Genomic DNA, 11437 nt, shown 5'->3' with positions numbered 1-11437 from the left:
GGTTCCACAGGGCTTTCCAGAAGGTTCCACAAGGCTTCCCAGAAGGTTCCACAGGGCTTTCCAGAAGGTTCCACAAGGCTTCCCAGAAGGTTCCACAGGGCTTTCCAGAAGGTTCCACAGGGCTTTCCAGAAGGTTCCACAAGGCTTCCCAGAAGGTTCCACAGGGCTTTCCAGAAAGTTCCACTGTGCTTTCCAGATGGTTCCACAGGGCTTTCCAGAAGGTTCCACAGGGCTTCCCAGAAAGTTCCACTGTGCTTTACAGATGGTTCCACAGGGCTTTAAATCTAAAAATTAACGTTACACAGGGCTTTCCAGAAGGTTCCACAGGGCTTTCCAGAAGGTTCCACAGGGCTTTCCAGAAGGTTCCACTGTGCTTTCCAGATGGTTCCACAAGGCTTTCCAGAAGGTTCCACAAGGCTTCCCAGAAGGTTCCACTGTGCTTTACAGATGGTTCCACAGGGCTTTCCAGAAGGTTCCACAAGGCTTCCCAGAAGGTTCCACTGTGCTTTCCAGATGGTTCCACAAGGCTTTCCAGAAGGTTCCACAAGGCTTCCCAGAAGGTTCCACTGTGCTTTACAGATGGTTCCACAGGGCTTTAAATATAAAAATAAACGTTACACAGGGCTTCCCAGAAGGTTCCAGGGTGTCTGGTCTGCTGCAGGAGTTTCGGAAATTATTACAACTATTTGTTGTTATCATTTGTGAATTAAAAATGTTGGTGTTTTCAGTAGTTTCCAGTGCATAGTGGTAGTGTTCACGTTTAAACAACAACAACAACAACAACTCTTTCTGACATAGACCACTTCTGGTTTAAATCTGATTACTAATTACTAATATAAAGTAGGATGAATTTTCATTCATACCGAATATCAGCTGAGTGCATAGTAACATACTGTAGTCTACAACCTTCACCAAGCACAAGATATGACTGAAAAAGCCATGGTCTATCTCTACACACACACACACACACACACACACACACACACATACTAAATGTATAAACAGTGACAGTGATGAGAAAGTACGCAGTTAAAAAACAGCACATGACGAGAACGCTACACCTGCAGTTTCCGTTCTGGGAGATGGAAATGTGTGTGAACATGCGCTTGTGTGTGTGTGTGTGTGTGTGTGTGTGTGTGTTTGCCTGCATATATTGCAGATGGAGGTCGAAGTACAGCTAAGCTCAATAAATTTACATGAGGAGGGAATGAGAAAACATTCAGAGCTGTTTGTTTTGCAAAATGTGCTTCACATGCACACACACACACACACACACACACACACACACACACACAAATATTATGATGGCTCTGTGACAGCTTTCAGTCATCACTCTGAGTCTCTGAGTCTCTCAGAGGGCATGTCTGTTTTACAAACGATCTCGATATGTGTTTGTGTGTGTAAAATGTGTGTGTAAGGTGTGAGTATGTGTACAGGTGTGTGTGTGTGTGTGTGTGTGTGTGTGTGTGTGTGTGTGTTTCCCCCTCTTTTCCACACTTCACACAAAGCTGTCGGACAGGAAAGTAATATCTCTGGCGTGCTACCAGAGCTTGCCCGAGGGCAAAGGATACGAAAGTTGGCTGGCGTCAAGTCGATTCTGAATGCACGCTCTTTAAAAATTCCTGCGCCGACACGGACGAGAAAAATCACTTAATCCTGAAAAGACAACAGAAGATAAGAACCAAAGAAAAAAAGAAGGGGGTTAACAAGCCGTGTCGAAATCTATCAGCGCTCCCGAGCCACTTAACCTCGGCTTCGTCGTTCATGTCTAAAAAAAAAAAACCCCATCAGTGTATCAGCGTTTAGTCGTTCTGCACCGAGCATGACAGTTCTGTGTGTGTGTGTGTATTTGTGTATGTGTGTGACAGCACAAACACGCTGCACTTGTTCTGTTTCTATGAATTCCCTCTCCTCTGCGCTCACAGGCCGCGGTCTAACCCCACAGCTGTACCGAAAAAAACCCCCCAAAAAACAATTAGCGGCCCGTCGAGAGTCTGACGAACAAACATACGCTGCTCTTAGAAGCACGCGCTGCACCACAGGAAGGCCCAAGAGAACCGAACCGAGCGGAACAAAACGCTCGCGGATCTGAAACACAGCGCGGTCACGCCGCGCAAACAAACCCCGCCGGGAACACCGTCCCGACTCCGTGTCTTCAGGAGTGATTACGTATAAACCGTACTGTATAAACCATTCGTTTTAGACTACGTGTAAGTCGTTACTATAGAAACAACAACGGGTTCAAAACGAGCGCGTTGATATAAACCTGTGCTCGACCTGTCAGAGCTGCCGTTATAGGAAATTCATCAACACCTTCTGACCAATCAGAATCCAGAATTCAACAGCACTGCGTTCAGCCTCAATATTCCTCCTCGCAGACTGAACCTGAGTGTGTGTGTGTGTGTGTGTGTTTGGAGTTGAAAGTGGAGCCGTTGTGATACTCGCGTGGTTAATGACAGCCTGTCTCACCGAGCCGAATGGAGCTGGAAGGTTTAATTGCTGTTTGCCGGGATTCTTAGCTTACGTTAATTAAACGTGTCTTCAGTTCAAAGCCTGCTTACTGAAGACTGATTTACGCCACAAACAAACCGAGCTCGCTCAAGAAATGCCTGGAAATAAACTAATGGAGAACTCCTTAGTGATCACACACACACACACACACACACACACACACACTTATGCTAAGTGCCTCAATGAAAACGTGTGAAGATGTTCGCAAAAAAAAAAAAAAAGGAGTAGCAAAGTGAAAAGAGCGAGAAGCATCCACCGAAGTTTGTTGAGTGTTATTAAAGGTGATATGACTAATTGGTGCCGCCATGAAAGCTGTTAAGCCTCGTTGAAAAGTGTGTGTGTGTGTGAGAGAGAGAGAGAGGATGAGGATGAGGCAAGGTTCGAGACAGTTTGACAAGCAAGCGACGCCAATACGAAAAGCAGAAGTTCAGGTTAACAGTTCAGAGGTGAGATGAGCACGACGAGGCCCGGAGGAGGAGGAAGAGGAGGAGAACGCTAAATCATTCACACACTTCCCCTTTCCCAGCCTTCAGCTCGCTCTTATCTAGGTGCACAGTTACACACTCGTAGGTCACGCCGCCTAACACCCACAATGCACCAGAGAGCATGGCGTTCCTGTCCGGCACATGACACCGCGATTGCAATCACACTTCACACATCGGGGCTGGGGATCGAGCCTGTGAAAACTAACACACAAACTACACCATCGTATATATATATATATTTTAAAGAATGTGATTTCTTCCTCCTTTTATTTGCTTTAAAGAGTTTCTTCCCAAGCTTTTGCTTTGTTTCCGGCCCTGTTTACACTAGCGCGTTTTCGGTTTCAAAATGAAAACGGCGCTCGTCCACGCTGGCGTTTCCGCCGCGTTTCAGAAACGATCTCCGTCCGCGCTACGCGACCGGATACGCACGTCACACGACCATTCGTGCACACTGGTCAAGCGCAGACGAGTGTAAACAGGAAGTTGGTTGCGAGTCCAAACCGGCGTTCCGTGTAGGTCTTACGGCGCTGGAAATGAGATTTGTTGGCGATGGCTCGAATCGTAGCTCGCGTCTTGCGCGTGTAGCAGCTGCAGGATTATAAAATACAGAATTGAACCGCACGATGGCCGCTAAGAATGACGACAAAGCCGGCAGAGCTCACGGTTCGGTCTCCGTGTTGTTGTGTTTACGATCGAGGTAGCGTAACGGTCGTACGGTAGGGGCTTGACGAATCAGGGAAGGATACGCGACGATCCAGAAGACCCGATCACGGGGCGAACGTGGGCGGAGCCACGCCGTCGTTTTCAAAACGTTTCGGTCTGTTTACACTGAAACGCGAGCCCGGAGTTTTCAAACTAAAACGGGGGGTCTTCGGCGTTTCCGAAAGTCTCCGGAGGAGTGTAGACGACAGGCGTAACCGTAGCAACGGTTATGCGTTTTAAAACGAAAACGTACTAGTGTAAACAGTGAATTAGTGAAGAAACTCAGCTGGATATTGTAGTTTCGCACCTAAGAGCTCATCTCGGGACTTTTCACTTCACCTCAGACTCTCACTGTCTGTTTCTCATCGCTGTTCTTACTATATGTCATAGTGTTGCTCTTCATTTAGGGCTCTAGACCTACATCAAGAGTTCTGTAAAGCTGCTTTGTTACTAATTCCTGCTTTGTGCACCGATTCAGTAAACAGATGTCTCTGTGCGGGGAAAAAAAAAATCCTGGTCATGCATCACAACTACAGTACAAAAAAAAAAAAAATCCAATATCGCCAGACACTTCTGTTATTCTGGCTTTCGCTTTAAACTATAATTAGCCGCAGTCAAACTCTCTGTAAATGTGCTACAGTCAGTGCACTTTAAGTACAGCCTACTGCTGCCAAACATGGTCCTCAGAGCCTCAACTGGAAAACCACTCGCTTTAAAAACAAACCAGGAACGTTCCCACATGAGCGAAGCCTAACAATTCCAACACCACGACATTACACGCTAACTCAGAGTGGAACGGAGGTGCAAATAAAATGCGCTTTTTATGCTTCGAGCGCTTTAATTGGCTCAGTTGTGTTACCATGGATGCTGGGACCCAATCAAGAGATCCATCCGGGAATGGATCGGGGAAGCGAGCCATTTGAGAGCCACGGGGTCGCATGTGACCGGGCCTGTGGCTTGTTAATGCTGCAAACACACACACACACACACACACACTGCGTTCTGAGGACAGACCAAACCTCATGCCACAAGCTCCCTCACACACATACACTAACATTTCCACACATATTTCAGCATGGAAGGAACGTAACCTCCAGCCCACCCCGTGTGAGATTAATAGCAGAGGCATCGCGCCAAAGCCACTGTCTCCTGCTTAATTCTTCTAACTTCAGGCTACGGCGCACCACAGAACACACTCTGACCAGAAAAAACTTTACACACACACACACACACACACACGGTCTCACGCTAGTTTCTGCAGGAAAAACACTAAAAGTGTACTTTATAAGGATGGGAAAGGAGAACGATTTCTAGCTGTCACTATCAAATATATTCAAAGTTTATTACAAGTGAATTCTAATATTAAATACTGGAAAAAAAAAGTGCTGGAATGTATTCGAGTATTAATGAGCGAAGACGAGTGTGTACGAATCTCATTAATCAGGGAATTCTGTAAAAAAAAATAAAGGGGGGAGGGGTTGTTTTCTTTAACAAAGTAAATCGTACGTAGGTGACGTCATCATTTTATCATAACGGTAATGTTTATGCAAATTATCTATCTATCTATCTATCTATCTATCTGTCTGTCTGTCTGTCTGTCTCTTTATTTTTCTGTTATCAACAGTCTATCTATCTATCTATCTATCTATCTAGCTATCTACCTGTCTCTGTCTGTCTGTCTGTCTGTCTCTTTATTTTTCTGTTATCAACAGTCTATCTATCTATCTATCTATCTATCTGTCTGTCTGTCTGTCTGTCTGTCTGTCTCTTTACTTTTCTGTTATCAACAGTCTATCTATCTATCTATCTGTCTGTCTGTCTCTTTACTTTTCTGTTATCAACAGTCTATCTATCTATCTATCTATCTATCTATCTATCTACCTGTCTCTCTGTCTGTCTGTCTGTCTCTTTATTTTTCTGTTATCAACAGTCTATCTATCTATCTATCTATCTATCTACCTGTCTCTGTCTGTCTGTCTGTCTGTCTCTTTATTTTTCTGTTATCAACAGTCTATCTATCTATCTATCTATCTATCTACCTGTCTCTGTCTGTCTGTCTGTCTGTCTCTTTATTTTTCTGTTATCAACAGTCTATCTATCTATCTATCTATCTATCTATCTATCTGTCTGTCTGTCTGTCTGTCTCTTTATTTTTCTGTTATCAACAGTCTATCTATCTATCTATCTATCTATCTATCTATCTACCTGTCTCTGTCTGTCTGTCTGTCTGTCTCTTTATTTTTCTGTTATCAACAGTCTATCTATCTATCTATCTATCTATCTACCTGTCTCTGTCTGTCTGTCTGTCTGTCTCTTTATTTTTCTGTTATCAACAGTCTATCTATCTATCTATCTATCTATCTACCTGTCTCTCTGTCTGTCTGTCTCTTTATTTTTCTGTTATCAACAGTCTATCTATCTATCTATCTATCTGTCTGTCTGTCTGTCTGTCTCTTTATTTTTCTGTTATCAACAGTCTATCTATCTATCTATCTATCTATCTACCTGTCTCTCTGTCTGTCTGTCTCTTTATTTTTCTGTTATCAACAGTCTATCTATCTATCTATCTATCTATCTATCTGTCTGTCTCTCTGTCTGTCTGTTTATTTTTCTGTTATCAACAGTCTATCTATCTATCTATCTATCTGTCTGTCTTCCTATTTATCTGTCTTTCTATCTGTCTGTCTGTCTATCTATCTATCTGTCTGTCTGACTATCATTCTATCTATCTGTCTGTCTGTCTGTCTATATATCTATCTGTCTGTCTGCCTGTCTGTCTATCTGTCTGCCTGTCTTTCTATCTGTCTATCCATCTATCTGTCTGTCTGTCTGTCTATCTATCTATCTATCTCTCTGTCTGACTACCTATCCGTCTATTATTGTTATCAACAGTCTATCTATCTATCTGTCTATCTGTCTGTCTGTCTGTCTATCTGAGTGTGTGTGTGTGTGTGTGTGTGTGTGTGTGTGTGTGTGTGCATTGCCCTGCAATGAACTAGCATCCCATCCAGTGTGTATTCCCACCTCATGTTCCGGGGCTCCCTCTCGACCCTGATGAAGAGGATACTGAAGGTCAGTGAGTGTGAGGTGAAGCTGATTAGGCATGAACATTTTTACAAACGGAGCTGATAACTCTGAATCCGGCTTTATGTTAGGTGAATGAGAAGTAGAACTCCAGATCTTCACCCGCAGATACGTAAATATTATGAAGGTTCTTCAGTCGAGACGCACAGGAACAGGAAAAAGGAGGGCAGCGGATTAACATTCCACCGAGTGCGGCTCTGCCAAGGCACTCAAAAGAATGCCCGAGTCTCAAGTGGCATTTTAATCGCCTCATACACACACACACACACACACACACACACGATGTGGAGAGAATGACAGGTATACTATGAAATTCACATACACACACACACTCCCATCTGCTCGAGCTACACACCGGCAGCCGTGAGCTCTTCACTGTCACTCACAGCTGGCCTATTCTCCCGTCACTTCTCCGCCGAGATGGGGGGAGGAAGAGTTCACTCCTCCTGTGTGCTGCCTTTTCTTTTCATCCTCCCGCTCCATCCCTCCTCCTGCATCTCTCCTTCCCTTTATTCTTCTCCAGAGCATGCGGGACGAGTAGACACGAGGCATCCACGTCTGTCTGTGACACCGTAAACACTCATTTAACGCCCCCCCCACTCCCCACTCCCCACAGACACACACACACATAACAAACTGCACACATCATGTTTTATTAAACTGAAAATCCACAATCCGCTATGTTTTCAATGTCATTTGCCGTTCATTTTCAACAAGAGCTGTCGAGTTCCGGTGGAAGGAGACGAAGCAGCCATTAACGAACCAGCAACCAATAGGATTGCGGGACGATCGTACCTTAAAAAAAAAGTCTATTTTATAGTCTATAAATTTTTTATCACTCAGATTGTTGTTTACAGTATACGGTACGCTCTGTAGCTACTGTAGCTTGTATGGATATCGCATTAGCACGGTGCTAGCAATGAAACCATGGCAACAGAAAGTAGACGAGAGATAGGCCACGCCCACTAGCGACCAGACTAGAGCCATTAAGCAACTCGATGCTGGTCTGAGTCTGTAAGTGAGCAAGTGTGTGTGTGTGTGTGTGTGTGTGTGTGTGTGTGTACACAATAAAACCATCATATAAAGCAAGCTGCATTAAAGAGACCACAATTGAAACGAACATAGTCATGATAAAGCGCACACAGTAAAGCTGTATTCAATTATATTACATTATTAAATATGACATATATACAGTATAGAGAGCGAAATTCCTCCCATTTCAGCTCTCTCTCTCTCACACACACACACACACACACACACACACACATTCACATCCACCACCTTCACTATACCTGATTACAGTGACCTGAGCAGGAAGGGTTCTTCAGGAAAAAAGAAAGAAAGAAAGAAATACAATAAAAAACACACTACCTTCGTATATTTCTTTCGTCTATTCAAGCTGTTTTTCGGTAAAAAACCAGACAAGCTGGAGCGCGCCGGCCGGGCCTCGTCAAACGCTATTTGGAAACCATCTGCTTTGGCAAACGTTGTATAGAATGGTACGATTCCGAGGCTTTTGTTCGATACGGACAGATCTGTCAGAAACGGATAAACGAGAGCGTCTTACCACCTGGATGGATCCTCCTGCCTCTGTTCATCAGGACACGCCTAACTTCTTGGATAGTTTTGGTGTTAGAGCTCGGTTCATGAACGGTGTACACGGCATGCACTCGTGCAGTTTCAGTTAGCAGAAGTGTGATGCGTATGCAGCTGTGGTCAGTAAGGTCTCAGACACCCACACTCGTCCTCCTCCCTGCTCCGGCTCTGCTTCCTGTGTGAAACTGGCCTCCTCTTCACCTTCACTGTGCTATCAGGTCTTCTTTCAAGAAATAAATAAAAATTTAGGACGTGTGTTTTTACGTGTGTGTGCGTGTGTGTGTGTGTACACGGCTCGTTCGCTCAGATTACACAGGATTTCCACCGGCTCCTGCAATCCCAGGAGGCACCATGTTAAATGGTAAATGGTCTGCACTTATATAGCGCTTTTTAACCTTTGCGGTTCAACAAAGCGCTTTACATTGGTTCTTATTCACCCATTCACACACACACACACACACACACACACACACCAGTGGTAGCAGACTAACTTGGTGCTAACTTGCCATCTGAGCAACTTGGGGTTCAGTGTCTTTCCCAAGGACACTTCGGCACGTGGAGTCACGCGGGCCGGGAATCGAACCGCCGACCCTACGACTACTCTGTCCCCGTCTCTGAGAGATGGAGCTCGTTTAGCGTGGAACTTCTCATCTGTTTCTCTTTCGCTTTGAAGCCGCTTTAACCACAGCGCTTTTGCGGAAGCTCTCGTTCGCTCACACGGTGCTGCCAGCTTTCCCGTACGCTTCACCGACTCAAACCATGGCAGAAGGAAGAGGTTGCAATAAAGGTAATTACACCAAGGAAACCTTTACAATGAGCATTGTGTGAATCTTTTCTAAAGCAGTGCGTATGTACAGTATGTCCAAAACACGTCAGGTGACAACTGAGGTTTCATGTCACTTTATACCACAGTGCTGCTGAATGCTCTAATCCGATTGGTCGGAAACTGCTGATTCATTTTCTTTAACATGAGCTCTGACAACTCACAGGTTTATATTAACGCACTCATTCAACTTAATTTAAAAATCACACACACACACACACACACACAAAAACAACCCATAATATATACTGTAACTGATACGGTTATGTTTTCTGTGAGGAGTTTAGCATTTATTTGGCGTCCATGGAAGGAGTCTCCAGTTTTCAGAGCATGAAAAGCTGAGTTTTTTCATCTTGAAAGGACGAAGCGGAGTGTGAATATCTGCGTCTCCAAAAGAACAGCTTCGATAAGACTCTTTGAACGCATTCTTGACGGAAGTCTAAGGGCCAGAGGTCAAAGGTTTGTCAAACGTCTGCCCTTATGCTTCCGTTATAAACGAGTTTAAAGAGAACGCGTCAAGGTGGTGTCCGTGCTAATCAGACGCGTTAGATAGAGATGAGGTAAAAACAAACGATCGGACAAAACAAACCAACGACGGCGAGGACAAAAACGAAACGCCGAAGGACTATCCCGTTAACTTTAACAGAAAAACCGTCCAGTCACGATCGAGTAGATGAATCTCTTAGCTTAGCCACATTTTCATCTCCTCTGCTTCTCAGTGAAGCACTCAGGACGGCAGCATGATGTAAGACTTGTCATCAGGACACATTTGGACTCATATCCGTGGCTGTACAGGGAGAGTTTATTTGCTCGGGGTTGTGCAGAGTGCATCGGCTCTTGATGCCTTAATGCGCCACTCGGCAGCTAGACGATGATTAAAACAAATAGTACCTGACAAGCCGCGTCCACTCTCGCCGTCCTTCTTTACAAGCATTCAGGAACATCCTGTGCGAAGCACGGCAGAGCTAGCAATAACTTTAGTCAAATTCCGGTATCATCCTTAAATTAAAGTGCCTGACCCTTTGTTAGTGCTGAAGAATGAATCGCCTGTGAGAAATGCTAACTGTTGTGCTAACTGTCCTCAGAGTCTCAATACGTTTTCTCACACCATTTATACAGCGTTATTAGGATGTCGATTCAGGGAAATACGATTCTGTAAGTGCCGTATTTGAGTTTTTAAAAAAAAAAAAAGCCACGTAACTCGAACGGATGAATATTTTCTTGCAGGCTAATCCAAAAAACTAGCATACTTGCTACTAGATATATAACATATCCGCTAAGCTAGTCAGGTTGCTAATTGTTTTTGTATGTATATGTCAATTCAGTGCTCTTTCCTGAATCAATCACTCTCATTGGAACAATACTTTAACGTAAAATCTGAAAGGACTGCATGAAAGAGATGTCCTGAACAGTAGCTTAGCTGCTAATGTCTCGCTAATTAAGCGAGAGTAAATCGCTACTAATGGAGCCTAATGGTAAGGACTTTATCTCTACACCTCTGTTCTCATTGAAAATGTACAAGAGTACACATAAATATGCGATTTGGAAATGTTAGCTGCTAAAAAAAAAAAAAAAAAAAAAAAAAAAAAAAAAAAAAAAAGGCAGCTAGTCCAGATAGCTGCAAGTAAATTGACACATATTTTGTTTTCAAAATGATTTTCTTTCTTTTCTTTTTCTTTTTTTTTAAATCAAAGTCCTAAACTCAAAATATAAAAATTTTGCTAGCTAACATGATTAGCAAAGAACAATTAGCTAGGTTAGCCAGAGCGTTAGCTTTGAAAGCAGGATCTGTCAGCACAATTGTATTCCTCTGAATCGGCATCATACAGAAGTACTGTGAAAAGCTGTTTTAGATGGAAAAAAGAGAAAAGAAAAGAAAAGAGAGAGAGAGAGAGAAAAAAAAGCGCTGAGCTACAGCTAATTTGAATACACGGATAAACCGTGAAGCTCGTTTACACGGGGAATTTGCAAAGATCCAAAGCTCACGATGAAAATTGCTACATCATGTGCGGGAGGACATTTTATTATCAAACAACAGACAGATGACTAAAAAGCCATGTAGACCACAAAGATGCAAAAATCTTACCATAGCATCTTAGCTACGGTACATACTGCGGCGGAAAGCACCGGAAATTGTAACTCAGTACTGGTATTCCCCGCTAATAACAATCCCCAAGCCCTCACTCGGGGGTTTCCTCGTTTACTTCCGTCCTCAGCCTTGATCTTTTCCTCTGTG

At 43.8% G+C, this 11437-nt stretch overlaps 1 protein-coding gene across 7 annotated transcripts in view; it reads right to left on the bottom strand.

The window, feature by feature from the left end:
- Positions 1-11437, bottom strand: part of gse1b (Gse1 coiled-coil protein b) — a 247879-nt gene that overhangs the window by 156725 nt on the left and 79717 nt on the right. The window lies entirely within an intron of this gene.

Source organism: Ictalurus furcatus, chromosome 4, assembly GCF_023375685.1.
Source record: "Ictalurus furcatus strain D&B chromosome 4, Billie_1.0, whole genome shotgun sequence".
Classification (NCBI taxonomy): domain Eukaryota; kingdom Metazoa; phylum Chordata; class Actinopteri; order Siluriformes; family Ictaluridae; genus Ictalurus; species Ictalurus furcatus.
Note: the sequence above shows the minus strand (reverse complement) of the source record. Positions and strands in the feature narration are given on the sequence as shown.